Genomic DNA, 18,411 nt, shown 5'->3' on the forward strand with positions numbered 1-18,411 from the left:
AGAACATACATATGAAATAACAGCTCTGTTAATAGTATGCACATCCTGCAATAATAAGCTTGACAATAGCCAAATGCCAAGACAGGCATAAATAAGAACATGAAAATATTTCCACTTCCAAAAGCTCTCCAAGAACTTCACCTGTATGAGAGTATTATAACTCAAATAGTACACCCTTATCAAACTATAACATGTCTCCAATCCAAAAGTGTCAAATTGCCTCCATCTGAATTACTCATTGGCATGTGTGGCAAAGTAATATACTTACCATTAGACCTTAATGAAAATGTAAAAGCACGGGGAGTAGGACTACCCGTACAACAATCTTTAATTGTACTGGTTAATGGTGTGCCAACAAAAGACACACACATTAGGCAACAACTAGTTGACTTAAACAAAGTTAAAGAAGCCATAGAATATCTTAAATAACAAAATAAATACCACAAATATGTAAACACAGAAGAAAACTTAAATGAAAGCACCAACATATTTGAAGATGCACCACAAACTAGGCAATTTGAATTTTTTTTAATCCTATTACTGTGGACAACATATAAAACCAGTACACAATTCACCCCAAAAATTCCAGCGACACCATGTAAGATGCATTAGAAACATCTTAAATTCATTAAGCCAAACGGTCTCCAATGAGCATATAGGAAACATGTGTAGAAACATGTTTTATTCTACTACTGTTTCCTACAGTAAAAGAAGGAAGACACAATAAAAGACCCATACAAATCAGTGCATCAGAATATCATTCTCTACAAATGTATTGTCAAGCTCCAAGATACTGGCAAAATGTAGAATATATTTTCCACGTCTTATTCGAAAGCAAACTAGAAACTCTATGTTGCGGAGTTGCACACACACTAATAACAGGCACCCATTTCTTAAGCATGTCAACTACTCAACTCCTTCAAAAGATAAAAGACAAAAATGAAGTGTTGGAGTCAAGTATTACAAATCTATTTGCAAACATGGGTGGTACAAAAGAATACTGGTTCCGGCATCATGCTAATGTATGTTGTGTGTTAAGGAACGTACGTCCACCCACATAGTTTACTTTAAATTGTACAGAATATGCATGCGATGATTTTCTTTACTTCCTTCGCACCAGAAAAAAAAAGAAATAGACATAAAAGTCCATGAGAACACTGTTCGTTTGATCCTCTCAATGTTTCAAGATGCTTTCACCATTGTTTCATTGCCATGCTGCACTTCACCTGCAATAGAAACTGTTCTCCACTTGGAGAAAACTATATCAATCCAGTTGAGCAGCACATATGCACATGTTTTTTCTGGATTAAAAATGCTCCAGAATTTGGCCATGACAGTGACAACATTGTTTTACAATTTATTGAAAACAACATTAGCTGTGACATTTGTTCAGAAGACATGCATAATGACCTATGGACACAAATCTTATGTTTCCAAAGACATGTTGATATAAAAACACAGGAAAATACCTCACCAAATCTCACTTTAGATTCCCTAGACCAGTCTGTGCCAAAGTTCAAGTAAATAGTTACATGTCTTCTGTTATGCACAGCATAAAAGATACATCTTCTAAATACAAAAACAACATTAAAATAGAGGACGCATCCAAGTACATAAATAATTACAATGCTATCATTGCCCTCCCCCTTGTGGAATGCTAACGAAGAAATTCACTGCGTTGCAGACAATGAAACTGCTGTTGGAAGCTATTTCACAGTCTATCTCACCAAAGCTGAGAAGACCGAGCTAAAAGACCTTTGGAAAGACAAACCATCTAACAAAACCCTTTGGTATCAAAATGCTGTCACACAGAGAATGTGAGTCCTGCAAAGCTTCAGATCATTTAACAGGTATAGCCTTATGTACATAATTTGAAAACATTTTCTGGCTAAACCTTGGTCCAGCTTCATCACGAAAAAGAGTACTTAAATCATAACAAGAAATTGAATCCATAGCCATAAACAATCCCAACAGCCAATATATTTTAAAAAACAATCTGATGAACACATACTATCCAAACAGAAGTACTCCTTTGGAAGATGTGTCCCTTTACGATAAAGCCCAAAACTATACCTACAAAAATAATGTTATGCCAGATAAGACAACTGGCAATACTCAGTGTTAAATTGTGAAGTAAGCCTGGTAAGGGTTTCAAGCCTTAGTGTAATTAATGATGTAAAATTATCTTTTAAATCTACAGATAACTTTATTACATGGCCCTACTCCAACTTTTCAAAATTTTGATAAAAGAGGAACACTTGTTAACTGATCACGGCACGTTTGAAGCTGCTTTCAAGGCAAATTAAAGCAGTATAACAAATGAAAACTTTAAACAGTACAAAGAATTGTTGGACAATAAATGGCAACAAGAAGAAGAAATAGAAACAATACTAGATAAATACATTAATGAAGGGAGTCAACCATCTGTTACAGGAAGCCAACAGCCACTTGGAGAACCACTCATTGACAATAAGCAGAAATAGCAATGACTAAGGAAGAAAACACCATGTTTCAATACAAATAATCCAAAGAAGATGTGTCAGTGCTCAGATCACAGCTAAATGATGTCACTGAAGATATTGAACATCGACAGGAATGTGAAAATGAACCTTGCATTTGTAAACATTACAAACCTCTACTCTTGTTTGTAAGTGGTAAAGCTATTTCTGACAAAACCATCTTAATTAAAACAATCAGGAAATGTGTATAAGAAAAAACAAAACAAACATAAGAGGGATACATTTACAGGGGTTACTGTTCCTACCAGTAGAATACCACAACAAATTAGAATATTGCAAATTGTTAGCAGAAGATGTGGCTGAACCAATGAAAGAGGTTGGGTGTCCAAATATCATGTTTCCAGTAATGTCCAGAGGGTCCTAACAGGTAACTCTGCAAAATGTGGTGCAGATTGGTGGAACAGTGTAGAATTGCACAAGGAACAAACTAACAGATGTTCTGCTTTATATAGAGAGAGATTAATTAATTTCCATTGAAGAGACATCTGTGGCAAAGCTTAATGTGACAAAATGTATTTTAAGAGACTAAGACCATCTCATTGATGTCATTTATGTCCATTTAAAGGGTGTTGTGGAGAGATCATGTGCCCATATTTTCTCTTTTCCAAAGTACTCCACTCAGTATAGGAAAAGCTATAGATTGCCCATCCAATGAATTACATGAAGGACTACAGTGATGGAACTTGTGCCTGAATTAATTTCACCCTCATTCTAAACTCGGTCGACACTCACAGGATTAACTATCACTATAGTTCTTGCTGTGTAATTGTAATTGTTGTGCACACTGGGCAAATTAAAGGGACAGGGAACTGGGAAGTCAGGGTTGCTGTGCTTTTTTTGTATCCGGTGCACAAAACTACTAGTAATGCCGACCACCATATCTGTATCGCTGATGGCATTAGCAGGAAATCCTATGAAAATTGGCACGTTTTTACAAATGTAAAAACAGGCAGCAACCATGAAGATACAATGATCTCTTCTCACATGAATAGGGTTTGCAGGCAGGCATGCTGCAGTATTTTCAGGACAGATGCTGGCTTGGAGGTGTAGCAGACTTTGTGGCCCGGCTTCAATCTTGAGTCTAATGAAAATCTGCTAGATTGAGCCAGAATGTGTTTTGCAGGTGGAGTACATTGCTCACTGTGCAATTAGTTATGGACAAATCTAATTTACTTGGGGATCATCAACCCACAATTAAGCGGCACGGCCTCTAAAATCGTACGCGCTATCAAGACTGAACATCATGGTTATGCATTTAAATGCTGAAGAATACTATACATGGATCACTGAGTCCATACATTATTGGACAAGACACTCATAAAATAGTTCATATTGAGGTGACTCAAAGAGTGTCTACTAATATGTGTGTCACCTCACTTCCTCAGGCTACCATTTTTAAAATAGCTTTGAATCAAACACGGTTAATCATGAAAATGGAGTTCCCCATGATTTAATTAATGCAGAAAAAAAAATCATGAATTGTTCATTTGACACAGAAAATGCAATGTAAAAGGAGTAGTGATAGCTGAAAGGGACATCCCAAAACAAGGTACATTCTTCCTCTTCAGTCATGTTTACAATTTCTATAGAGAAGCCCAAGTCTTTAGCTTGCGAATATTTCTTGCTACATTTCTCGTCAGAAATCATGTTCCTTATTGTTCCCTTCAATTTGTAATTAACCGTAATTTAATTACGCTTGAACCGTACATTGAAATGAGATATTTTATAAATCTTGTAAACCCATGTCCTACAAGTACATAAAGCCTGTAATTATTTTTTGTTGCAGTCATAAATATTTTCAACATCATCTCCTGCTTTTAATACATCACTGCAGCAAAGCAAATTGAACAGTTAAAGCATCAGTGTTATTCCATTTTATGCAAAGTGCTGGTAGGTTAGACCATAAATATTTTACAAATCTAAAATCCTTCAGTGCCCACATAATCAACATAAAACCGCAATATTTTATCATCAAGACGACTTGTGAGGGTTGAGCACATGAAATATAAATGGCAACATCATTTCGTTAAACTGTATAAATCAGTATATTAAACAAGTTGAAACGCATGTTGCCATCAACTTAAAAACCCAAAAGCCGACAAACCATAAACAAGGATACACACTACTCATTAAGAAATGGTCTAACATTATTAAAAATAAAATAAAAGTAAATAATTCACCTTTTTACGTGTTTTATCATGAAACGGTACCCGGACATTAGAGCATTCGCAATCGCTAAACCTCAGCGTGCGAAGCTGCTCAGTTTAGACTCCTAATTGAGGCTCACGTTAATGACAAAGAAAACATTTTATTACATTTCGCCTACTTTTCTCAGCTTTATTTGTCAAATGTGCTCGCTAGATAACGGTTGCATGGCAGGATCAAGTGAAAGACTACTGCACAAGTCACCATCAGCCTCTCTTAACATGGACCCTTGGCCATTTCTTCCTTAAAACTGCAGGAGTAGGCAAAGCCTACAGTGATTTCTTGTGGGAATTAAGGCCAAACATAGACGCCATTAGCACTTAAGGGTTAACTGGACGATTCATGGAATTATTTGCGTGGAATATCGGAGATTTGCATGCCATTCTGCGTGTGAAATCCTGTTTGTCGATTCATGGAATCGCCTGCGCAGCACTATTTCCTACCTTGCAAGGACTCTGCACAGGCTCGGCACATCTCTGCGAGCGGTTGAATGCCTTGCGCGAGACACCACACACACTGTGGTACAGGCATGCACACATGGCGGAGTAGGGGCGGAACTCAGAAAATGAGGAAGAAACACGGAAAAAGTGGGTGTTACGAGGGACAGGACGCAGGCAGTCCATAGCTGGCCCATAAATGTGCACAACAAAGCGTATTCATGGATGTGACCGCGCAACCTCCTGCCTGCGAAATGCCCCCACAAAACCCTCTATCTCTCCGCCACCTGAAGGCAGGCATAAGGCATAGCAAACACAGCGTGGAGGTGGGTTTGCATGTCAGATTTAGGGGAGCGTGTACACAGCTAGGGATTCGATCCTACTTAGGTGTGCGCGTACTCAGTGTAGTGTGGTGCAGTAGCGGTTTACGGGGGCTCGCATGCAGATTTTCTGAGTTTTACCCAAGTTACGATACATTGTGCCATGTTGTTGGGATGCCAGTAACATTTACGAGGGGTCCCCGCACAGGGTCCTCGAGATGTAGGCCCACTTGGGGGGACCTTACGCACTGTTTGAAGGGTGCATGTATTCGCACCCAGGGGAGCACACAAAGGTAGCTGTACTGACTGTTTTTGCTTTGCATGGTGGTGTATCGGGGGTTGCGTCCGCAACTTGCTTATATGGTGACTTTGCGCAGAAAATTCTATGAATACGTGGGGCACGCATTTTCTATTCTGCACACAGGCTAACGCAATGCCATTCTCGGCACGCGGCCCTTGCGGAATGATTGCACTCTTTTCCATGAATTGGCCCATTACATTTTTTGTAGTGAGTTCAAAATAATAAACACACATTGACAAAACTCATAGCTTCGGATCATTAAAGGACACTTCGAGTCTCATAGGTCCAGATGCTCCCACCTTTTCGCCAAGGGGCAGCATTGCATTTCCAAATACTAGCATCATTTGCCCGGTTTAGCCTCAAATGCCCAGATACTACCATTGGGAATTAAAGCCATGCATGCCCATGTACAGCCAGCATAGGCTCAGGTCAGGACCTAAATTAAGACAAAAAAAGACTCACAGCAAGCTGATGCAACATAGTGTGTTGCTCAGCTGAAACATAGATTGCTGTGTAACTAACAGCTCCTGCCAACCTGGGGTTAAATTGATAAGCAGGAGGCATACAATCTCACTAAACCAATAGGTCTATGGCCATGAGTAAGTAGGCTCGGACCAGGTCCTGACACATCTGCAAAGGTATAGCAATTATCTGTCAGAAACAACCTCATTTATGCACATACAAACTCATGTTTATTACGTATTTATTTATGAATGGACATGTGTTAAACAGCTATACAGAGCAATGTTGTAATTAAAGGCACATAAAGACAAGAGGAGGATAGTTTGTAAAGGATGAATCAAGTGGGAATGAGAGAAAAGATCAATTGGAGGTACAGAATGAGAAGCAATAGATGGGATTTTACAAATTAAAATTAAATTGTGTCAGTAGACAAGGCAACATAGGCATGTTTTTCAAGTAAGTCGGAGATGAAAGCAAAACCATTACAACGGACTAGACATTGAACTGAAAACCTGTCACTTTGACAATGAACCTTGGAGTGGAAAGAAGAAACTGGAGTATTTCCGACCCATGTGTCATACCTCTTGAATCAAGTTTGAAAGTGGAGGAGGCCTCAAATGACAAAGATCCCAACCAAATTCAAGTAGTAATGCGTTGGCTCTCACTACGAAGATGCCACAAGACCAAATGTCCCAGAATGCACTCAACTTCACCCATTAGAGATTTCATCACCATTAGGGCGTTTTACCACATCCAATATGGCACCTTATGCGGACTATCAATTCCATAATGCTCTGTGCAACACTCAGGAAAGATTACCTATTAAACTACATTTCTCAGAATGAAGGGGCCGTAACACAAGTAAAGATACTAGACATCATGCTACCACATTCAAGGAAGCACATATCAATTATATATCAAAGGACTAACTGTCCATAAAATACATTTTCAAAAGGAAAAGCATACAACACTTTCAGTCCTTTAGTTTTTTACACCTCCCTCTAAGTCTGCTCACCACGATTGTTTGACACATCTGGTATCATGTGACTGCTATTTTGCAGTCCATGCCCCTTTACTATGCGTTTTTCATTTTTCAGCTGAAGTACTGTAGCACAAGTTGAGAGATCAATCATGTGTGAGCCAAGCTCTCAAGTTCTTCGTTTTCAGTCATTAGTAACCATCCACTCCTGTTTCTCTCATTTGCATTTTGTGTTGTGTAGTTGCACTTGCCCTATTTTAAATGCAGAACTACAAGACACAGAATGCATAGGTGAACACTTGGCATGCCATGCTTTGGTCGGACATCTGATCTAATCTTAGGGTTGTTACTGTGTACCTGGTAAACCAAAGTCCTATACCTAATGTACCTCAGTATTAATAATGTTGTTATCCTAGGAAATTATGTTATCCCCATAACACATATTTCTGTTTCTGGCAAAATTGTGAAATCCTTAAACCCAAACGAAACATTTACTCTTGCTGTAATGCGGCAGACTCTTGAAACAAATATACTGAAATTTGCTTTGTAGAAGACCATGAATAGAAGTTTATTGTTGTGATGGCATAACTCTTTCAATCTCTGAAGCTTAATACAATTCTGACCTTTATTGTTCTTTCTGACATAGGTTAAAAAAGGAATGGATGGGGTACACCCATGTCACACGTGTCTGTTACTTGCAGTCCTGTTTCCATTACACAACATATATTTAAAAGACCAATTACAGAATAGAGTCAAATCCCCACTGGAGGAGCTATAGTCATATGACTTAGAGACATTTGCTTTGTTATAATTGGCATAGGATTTACACCAGAGTCATTCAGCTGCCGTGTGTATGCCATATTTTTCTTTCACACCCACAGAGCCTTACAATCTGAAAGATTTCTAGCATAAATCAAATAAAGGACATTCAAATGTTAGACTGCAGAGGTAAGCAAATATCACTATATCTGTATCTCTAAATTAATGTGACGTGAGAGACCTGGCTGTATTTCTGAAATGTGTCCTGGCAAATAGAAAAAATAATCTGAGCCAGTGGAAAAGGTTCCATGTCTTTACAACGACACCCTAAATAATGACATACTTTTAAAACGACAACTGAATAACAAAAACATTAGATTTTAATGTGGGGGTCATGGGTGGGGCGGGTGGGGTCGCCTCCCAAGACCCCATCCATACTCCCTTTTTACCCTCACTCAACTAAGCCCACCACTTTTAATCCCTTACTTCAAACCCCATATATACTTTTACTTTAAAATTCGACATTTTGTTGTTATTTAGGTGTCCTTTAAATAGTGTGTCGTTATTTTTGTTTACATTATAATCACTAGATACCGTTTAACAAGATGTATTGCAGTGATAATGCAGAGATAAGAATGACAGTACAATTGATTTGCGTATTTAGATACATTCCCGAAAGATGAAATAGACACATGGAAAGTAGTGTACCTCAGGATTTAAAATGTTCACACTTATAAGTTAAATAGTTGCCCAAGGCTAGAATCAAGAAGTAGAATTAGACTACCCGTCTGTGTTTACCAAATCTTATGTATTTCCGAAGTTTGATCCTAATCATGCATATTTGTTTGTTACAGCATTATAGTATTAGTTTCTATATATGTTTGATTGTTTGGCTGCATTATGTTGTCTTGTTTTTATTTTTCTGATAGCATACATAATATTTCACACTGTTTATTCACATACATTCCATTAAATGTTGTATTTGTTCCTATCAGAAGTGATGGCTGGCAATTGATGGTTTAGGATTCTGTGAGACTATTTTCACATACATCCTGCATATTGTCACCTCCCTTCCTTGCTTCTCACCCTCCTTCTGTGAACCCTGGTGTTCCTACAGCCACCCCTCCTCCTTCCATCTCCTCTTTTCCTCTTGTCTCTGCTGACGAGGTCTCTAGACAAGTCTGATCTATGAAAACCTTAACAAAACAGGTTTTTCCTTGCTCTTCCAAAACCATCAAGGGCCACATTGATACCCTCACTCCTGCCCTGGCTGATTTCTGCAACCTCTCTTTTGCCTTAGAAGCCTTCACTTCCCCCCTGAAGCAATCGCTTGTGCACCCTGTTCTCAAAAACCCCACAGCCAACCATTCTTGCTCGGCTAACTATCTCATAAGCTCCATCACCCACTTTCTGGGCAAACTCCTTGAAAAGCTGGCCATCTCGCAACTTAACCTACACTATGATTCTGTTGGTTGTCTCCACGACCATCAATCTGGCTTCAGAGCTGCCAGAAACACGGAAACACCTCTTCTGAACATCCGTGAAGATCTGCTCTCCAATCTAAAGTCTAACATCCCTTCTGTCCTCTTCTTACATGATCTCTCTTCTGCCTTTGACACAGTCACCCATACCATTCTGCTCAATCGTCTCTGTGAAAACCTGGGTATCACTGATCAGGCTCTGGTCTGGCTGACCTCTTTCCTCTCTGATCGACTTTCCCAGGTCCAACTTGGCTACTTCCTTTCATTTATCTCCCTCTCTACCTGTGGTGTTCCCCAAGCATCTAACCTCTCACCCTGGCTTTTCAACCAATACCTGGCAACTTTCGCTCATCGAATTGCCATTTTCTGCTCCCATTTCCAGTGCTATGCTGATGACACTCAACTCATTTTCAGGCTGCCCTCGGCCACCTCTTCTCCTTCTCTCATCTCTGATTGCCTATCTGCCATTCGGAATTGGTGTGCCGCCAACGATCTCTGTCTGAATGCCAGCAACACTGAAATCCTCCTCATCGCCACACCTTCACCCACCTTTCCTCTCACTCTCTGGTCGGCCTCCCTTGGCCTTCCTGCTACCCCTAGCTGCGAGGTTAAGAAACTCAGGGTCATCTTTGACTCCATGCTTGCCTTCCCTGTCGACATCTCTGATGTCTCTAAAAAGTCTCCTACACCTTCTCAAAGGTATTCGGTCTTTCCTATCCTTCCCCAGAAGCTCACTGTCTCTCAAGCCCTGGTTCTTTCTTTGTTTGACTATTGTAACAGCCTCTTTCTAAACCTACCTGCTTCTACTCTCTGCCCTTTGCAACTTATCCAGAACAGGACTGCAAGACTTGTCGTTGGCCTCAAGCCCTGGGATCATATCTCTCCTGCCCTGAAATCTCTCCATTGGCTCCCAATGGCTGCAAGGCTTAATTTCAAAATCCTTTGCATTGTCCACCAGGCTTTCTGTGGACTGGGTCCAATATACCTTCAGCTGCCCCTTCGTAAATACCTTCCCTCTCAAGCTCTTTGCTCCTCTACCTCCAACTGCCTCGGAGTCCATTGCTTTTTAAAGAAACAAGCTGGAGGTATATCTTTGTCTTCGGGTGGGGCCTCCCTCTGGAGCAGCCTCCCTGCCACTTTGAAACTTGAGGAAAACCATCTCCGGTTCCGGAAGCACCTCAAGACCTTCCTCTTTTATGTGGCCTTCCCCCCTTCTGTCCCCTGCTGATCTGCTCTATTGGCACTGTGCACCTGACCTACCTTCTGATTTATGTGCCCAGGTACCTGCTCACTGTGCTACCCTCTTTCTGCACTTACCAGACTCACCCTATCTGTTGCCTTAAACCAGCACTTGCCACCTGCTGGCTGAACTTCCACTGTTTGTTGCTTGTTGTTATTTATTATGTATTTGTTTATTATCTACTATTTATCTGTTTTCCTTTGCTCTGCACTTTCTCTTCTTCCCCTTTTTTCCCTGTCCCATGCACCTGCACATTCTCAATGTCACTGGGCCTAGTAAGATTGTTGTTTTGTTTCTCCCTTGTACCTCTCCCTTGCCTTGTCTCACTCTTGAACACATGTGTACGAGCGCAATATAAAGAGAAAATCAATTAAATTCAATACTGCATATTTCTGTAAGTCACTTTTTTTTGCAGTTCACATTGTAATTTATAAATTCCCATGGGTACCATTGATTTGTAATTTGTTATCAATGTTAATCATTTAAAGTACTTTTCCTGAACTGAACATATTTTCATGATGATGTTGATCTTGCATAAGGTAGAGGGAAAGGAGGAGCCCTCTTAGTGTGCACATATTCTGAGCTGCTTCATTTATGACCAGCAATCAGGAGGTATGTCACTGGTGATAGTAGTGACATCCACAAAGGCATTCATGGAATCAGATGCATACCAGAGGTGTGAAGGGATGGGGTTGCTCCTTCCCCAGGAATATCAGCAGCGCCAATGAGAGTGCCCGCTTTCCAAGATGAGATTATCACCAGCTACTCCCCATATCTCTCATAAGCCTGCTGTCCCAGCCCATGATTTAACACGGCCAGCCATTAAACAACAACGTATAGAGATGTCATGCTTGGCAAGTATCACCTTATCTTCCACTCCAATATTATGTTAAGTGTAGCTACATCTAGAGGTCACTAAGGGAACTTTGGTGGCTTAAACACATATTATCTGTAACCTCTTCTTTGATGGTTTAAGGGACTTTGAAGAATGTGCATAGAGCCATTAGAGCCAAAAGATAAAAACACTCCAGGGGAAGAGGGAGAGGATGAGGTAGTCATGGATCTCAAGAGTAAGTAGAGGTTAGACTTAAGAAAGTAGCCTTGGAAAGAATCCCTATATTTTGTGAAATAAATCACTTCCTGTCCCTGGAAAGTGTTAGTGGGTCTAGTGATCTCATCGAGGGCTTGTCTTTGTAAAATTGAGAAGAACACCTAGTACTAATACAGGGAAGGACAAAGCCTACATCATGGAGACATTGGTGTAAACAGGGGCTAACCAGAGAAGTAATGGTCATCCCAACAGACTCAGTGATTTTAGAACACCACTAGGCACCCAAACGTTAATTAAAGATAATAACACATCAGAAGAGTCCACAATGTTAGCTCTCTCAATGTACTCGACTAAAGAGGATTCTCAGTTAAAACAAATAAAGGAAATTAAATGAAGGCTTGAAACATGGGATATTAAGAGAGACAAATGTGTTATATTAACTGTTAGCAGAATGTCATGAAACAATGAATTAAAAGAATAATATGAAGTTATTAGGAGTGCCCAACTGAAGGGAGTTAGAGAAATCAATGTAAGATAATGTACAACTAGCCTCATCCAATGATCTCTTTTGGATCTCAAATCCATAATGAATCCAGCTGTTGATATCAAACATTTCCACAACGTACTTAGGACAAATATATGAAGAAGCCACCATGTATATTTATACAATTTTAGATTTTGAAATGAACTGAGTAGCTCCTCATGCAACCTCGTTCAATAGCATTGTTTCACATTTAAGATTATACATAATACTACTAGTTAATAGTGCTACGGAACCTCTAACCAATGCTGAATGTCAAAACAGAAGATTGGTGAGTTTACAAAACCAGTTTTTTTTAAAGAACCAGGGCTGCAATTTGAGCGGACCTATTCATTCCTATGACTAGAGGTGCTGGAGAACCAGACGTGTAGCAGGCCCCCACACATGTCTCCCAGCACCCCCACCCCCCAGCAGTCAGGGGCACCTGCCAGCAGGCCCACACACATGTCCCCCAGCACCCCCACCAGCCAGCAGTCAGGGGCACCTGCCAGCAGGCTCCCACTCATGTCCCACGCATGTCCCCCAGCACCCCCACCCCCCAACAGTCAGGGGCACCTGCCAGCAGGCCCCCACACATGTCCCACACATGTCCCCCTGCACCCCCACCCCCCAGCAGTGCAGGGCACCTGCCAGCAGGCCCACACACATGTTCCCCAGCACCCCCACCCCCCAGCAGTCAGGGGCACCTGCCAGCAGGCCCCCACACATGTCCCCCAGCACCCCCCCACCCCCCAGCAGTCAGGGGCACCTGCCAGCAGGCCCCCACTCATGTCCCACACATGTCCCCCAGCAACCCCACCCCCCACCAGTCAGGAGCACCTGCCAGCAGGCCCCCACTCATGTCCCACACATGTCCCCCTGCACCCCCACCCCCCATCATTGACATGCATCTGCCAGCAGGCCTTGACACATGTCCCCAGCCAACACGTCATCACAATCCAGATCCCTGGCTCTTATGACCACACAAATCCCACCCCACAGCACCCTAGTCCAAACACCCAAAAAAGCTTTACATCCACTCCAAATTGAAACCCTTATTACATGATAGATCACAAATAAGCAGTATGCGGATGAGTACAAGTCTGTCCGACCCACACAATGGCAACACATGACTGAGAAAACCCACATTGGGACATGCATGAAACCAATGAGAGAAGACCACACATTGAAGTAAGAAACAAAAATGTAATCAAGTCAAAATGAAGTGAATGAAATAAAAACACACAATAATGCCAATAATAATGAAAATGCTGCATGTCCCAAAAAATGATAAATTAAAAAAATGAGAATGCAAATTAATCCAAATGAAAATGTGTCCAAAGTTACCGTCCAACAAAGCAAATCCAAAGGGAAAGAAAAGCGTAATATCCATTGCTCCATGGTGAAGAAAAATAAAGATGAAGGAGAAAAATCCACTGTAAAAATATGTACAAATAGCAAATCCAGGGTCCATGAGCCTAACGACATAAATTAAATCTACAATGAAACCTACCTAATTAATAACTATGTACAAAAATGTGGGGCATAGTCCAGGCGCCCCAAATGAAAGAACAAAGAAATTAAACTTAATACTAATGAACTATATACAATGGCGGCAGGCAAGTCCAACGGCTCACTTGTTGATGTCATGGGCCAGGGCATCATCGAACTCGAGGCGGTCCTCTTCCATGGCCCTGAGGGTTCACAGGGACGATGACATCTGGACCTCCAGGTCACTGCGAATGGCCTCGAGGCACTCGGCCCGCCTCAGAACCCTATACATGGAGTTCTCCGCCCTGACCATCGTGAGTCGTGCCTCTTCTGCCCGCTGCCGCTCCACATCTATAGCATGGCCCAACCGCTGCCACACGGAAGACACTTCCCATCCTCGGTGCTCCTGCCCTCTGGCCGATGCCTGCCCCTCCGATGTTGAAGGCCTTGAGCCATTATGGCTCCTACCTTGTTGCTGCTGCTGCTGTGCCTCTGCCTGTGCCCTGGCTCCTGCTGCCTGCACATCCTCCTCTGGCTGGGATGCAGTTGTTGATGTGGCCACCCCTGCTGGACGTCCGACTCCCGACTGTGGCAGGGATGTGTCCTCCACCAGCCTGGCCGCACCGGCAAAGGCAGCTCCACAGGGCACCCAGGTGAAAGGTTGGAAGATGGCACGGAGGACGACTGGTGCATAGGGGGGTTCAGTTGAGGTGGGGGTCGGAACAAGGCCAAGAAAACAGAGGAATCTGTCCCTGGTGAGCTGTCCCAGTGGGTCAATGCGGTCAACGAGCCATGCGAGAAGACGTGCAGTCTCCTCATGAAAAGACTGCAGGTCAGCTCGCATGGCACGTTGTCGCAACGCCACCCCACCCAGGACAGTCTCAACCCGGTGCCGGATAGCCACATCAGCAGGGAGAGGAAGGCCAGTTGGTGTAAGACGATCCCCTCCCTGAGAACAGGTCTGGACGTAGGCATCCATACACATACAACAGCATGAGCAGCCAAAGGTGAGCCAGACATCACATGAAACACAGGGAGTGCACTAGACATGCACACACGCCACCAGCCTTACATGCATGTGTACGCCTCCACCAACTGTTGCAGTGATGAGATCGGCATCCATGTCACATCTGGCAATCAGTCTTCTACATATCAGTGTCCCGAGCATCCATGTTGCATCACTGTTGCACCCTTGTGAAATACACACACATGCACATGTACACGGTGCAGATACATGCAGCTGGAACCGACATCCATGTGTGACACTACAACCATGCCAACTTACATACACAGTCATTCAAGCATGTGTGCTCACACATCTGCATTTGGCATGCATGCTTACACACACATGCACCATCCATGTGTCTCACAATGAGAGGACTCGCATGTGTTAGCCTCACGGCCCTGTACATACACATCCATACATGGCCCTACAAAATCACATGTGCAACCTGCACACTACTGGCACACCACCACACGCACAGCTTACAATCAGTATGCATGTACACTTACCGCTCGACTCCAGACGGGTCTGCCTCTCAAAGACCTGGACGTGGAGCGCTGGGAATATGTGTTCCAGGACCCTCATTTGATGTTCCGACAGGTGGCCCCGGCGCCCCTTAGCATCCGCTGCCTTCAAGAGGCGCCGGGCCTTGTTGAGGGTCCTGGACCTGAAGTCCTCCCAGCGCTTCTTGACATGTTGGAATTTTCGGACTGCCACCCTCTCTACGTTGATGGCAGTCACGATGTCTGTCCAGATCCTGGTCCGTCCTTCCTTGTCGGCGCGCAAACTTCCGAAGAGGGTATCATACTGCCCCAGGACTTGCTCCACCAGGACGCCAAATTAGGTGGCAGTGAAGCTGGTGGCCCTCTACCTCTCTGGCTGGGGGTTGCCAGTGGTCTCAGATGGTGGTGTGCCCGACATGGCAACCCCAGAGGCAGGCGTGGGTGGGCAACTGGGTCCTGGGGCTGGGCTGTGGAGCGATGGTACCCCAGTCGGGAGTCTTCAGTTCCAGCAGGGGGGAACACAGCAACTGCACCCCTGCAGATGGCTGATGTGCTGGCAGCAAATAGCAGGGCACGTGGGCAGCAGGCAGTCAGGCACCAGCAGATGGCAGGTGGGAGCGTGCTCGGGGCTCTTGGGGGCAGGAAAATGGCCTTCAGGGCAGGAGCGTGGTCTTCTGTGTGTTTTCGCATGGCCGGCTTGATACAGAGTCATTTGGCATGTGAAAAAATTGCACGTCAGCGTGAAATTCGAGGAAAGGGCCTTAGCGCATAAGCGCGTCAGCGCACGCACGCGATTCCATTGGACCAAAGGCCCTTAGCGCGTAGGCACGTAAGTTACATTACGCGCGCGGGTGTTTCCCTAATAGCACGTGATGACAGAGCACACATGGAAAAACTGCACGTCTGAGTGTCATTGCGTGTAATTGGAGGAAAGCGCCCGCGTAAACGTGTATCTGACGTGTACGTGTGGGCTGGTTTAAAAGCTGCGTGTAGGACGCCATTTCCTTTTACTTGCTTTTCGTGGAGAGCGAGTGGGTGAAATCTGTACTTCTTGTCAGTTCACACGCGATTACTTCACAGCGTTTCTAGTTCGTACTCCCTGTTACCTCTGACAGCTCTTTTCTGATTTTTTGTTGGGCCTGTTTCCTCAAACAGAGTTTACTTCTCCTCCTCAGACAGCGTACAATTCTTCTTTTGTCAGGGGTTTTGCCAACGCACACACGCGCATATTTTTCACGTTCTTTTTCCAGGCAGACGGTGAGTTCCGCACGTACTTGGCAACTGTGCTTGCCCCGTGTGTCGCGTTCCCCTTCAGAGGTCATAGTAGGCTGCGTTTATTATGCATACGCTTATTTTTGTGTTTCTGGGTGCCACAGCATAGTGCGAGTTCATTTTTTCACGCATGTGGTCTACGAGGGGGTGTGTGCACGTTTATTTTTGATTTTGGGCTGCCTGTGCGTTGTGTGACCCGTCATCTTCCCCCAGGGGTCACAGACAGCCTTGTTAGAGCACTAGGGTACGTATTCCATCTGGTATCCTACCCCTTTGACCCCCAATTGCCCAGGAGAATAGTTTACTGCAACTCCCATATGCACAACAACATCAGTGCCATGGCTGGGAGGCAACCAAGCGGTAAGGGAGGCAAAGGTGGCTGACCCTCAAAAGGTGGGCGTGGTGGGCGTAGTAGGGACGTGGCCGGGATTTGCAGGGTGCCCCTAGCCCCCATGTGTGGAGGAACAATCAGGGACACCCATGCCCCCCCATGGTTGAGGGAAACGTGGCTGACACCATCCAAGCTTAGCCCCTGTTGGACCAGCCCATTGTGGCACCTGACCTGGCACAGGATGACTCCCTGGTTGACTTCCAGGTCAGCAAGTCTAGGCCACGTGTGGCGGTGCAAGTTGTTGTCACCAATCCGCGTGAATCTGTCGTAGCTATGTCATCTGGTGTCCCAAGTATGCAGGGTGGGGAGGCTGCAGGGGCAGCTGCAGCTCCATCCGCCCCAGCTCTGACTCTCCCAGCCAGGACAGTGTCAGTCCCAGTCCATCAAACTGACGTTCCCCCTGCCAACATTACCCAGCAACCAATGCCCGCATCAAGAACTATGGTCATTGTGCATTCCCACACGCCTACTACCCAGTCCACCGGTGATTCTGCCCCTACTGACCAGAGCGGTGTAAGTCACTCTGGCTCTGCTCCACCTTTAAAGAAGAGGAAGAAGGGTGCTCTGGCACGACAGGCTGAGACCCCAGACACGGCTACACACTCCAGCACGTCAAGGAAGCCTTGCTTTAATGATGCAGAACTTGATGCACTTGTGCGCTATGTGTCGGCACATAGCCACGAAATGTTGGCGACTGCAGGGTGCAAGACCACACCTGGTCAACGTAAGGCACACTGGCAGACTATCGCCAACCACATAAGTGCCCTTGGATTTGTTAGGTGCTCAGCTGATCATTGCTACAAGCGGTGGAATGACCTGAAACACAGAGCAAAGAACAAGCTGGCCTCAAATCATGCCGCTACTCTGGTGACTGGCGGTCGGGTCTCCACAAGAGGAAAACAAACTCACTGAACATGAGTCTGTTGCTGGGTCCTTCATCACAGAGGAACAGATCCAAGGTGTGGGAGGACTACCTGATTATGAATCATTGTCCGGTGAGTGCCCATGCATGTGGGTGTAATGCATGTGTATGTTGTTTGGGTGACGGGTTATGATTCAGTGCCAGGTGAGGGTGTGTGTGCCTGAGTGGTATGGGTCACCCATGTGCTTCATCCAAAACATTCTGCGGCCTGGGATTTGGGTGTGACAGTATCCCTTCTGCCCACATTAGTAATTTGGCTCAAAATTACGGCAGTTGCCGTTGAAGTGGCATCTTGCAACAACATTGTTTGTATTTTTCAGTGTTCGTTCAGGCTGATTGTTTCAATTCTCCCACTTTGGCTACGCATTCCTCAGCCCTATTGTCACATTTGTGACATGCTTCTGTCATTGATGAACCCCGCATTGGACCACGTGTTACCTTGTTAGGTGAATGATTTGACCATTCAGGCTAATTCAGTATTGGCCTTATCACATGCATTTTTGGGGGCTGTTTGAATGTGGAACATGATAGTTGTTTCCTGTCATGTTGAAGTGA

The sequence above is a fragment of the Ambystoma mexicanum genome, chromosome 7q (assembly GCF_040938575.1).
Source record: "Ambystoma mexicanum isolate Mex_15411 chromosome 7q, UKY_AmexF1_1, whole genome shotgun sequence".
Taxonomy (NCBI): domain Eukaryota; kingdom Metazoa; phylum Chordata; class Amphibia; order Caudata; family Ambystomatidae; genus Ambystoma; species Ambystoma mexicanum.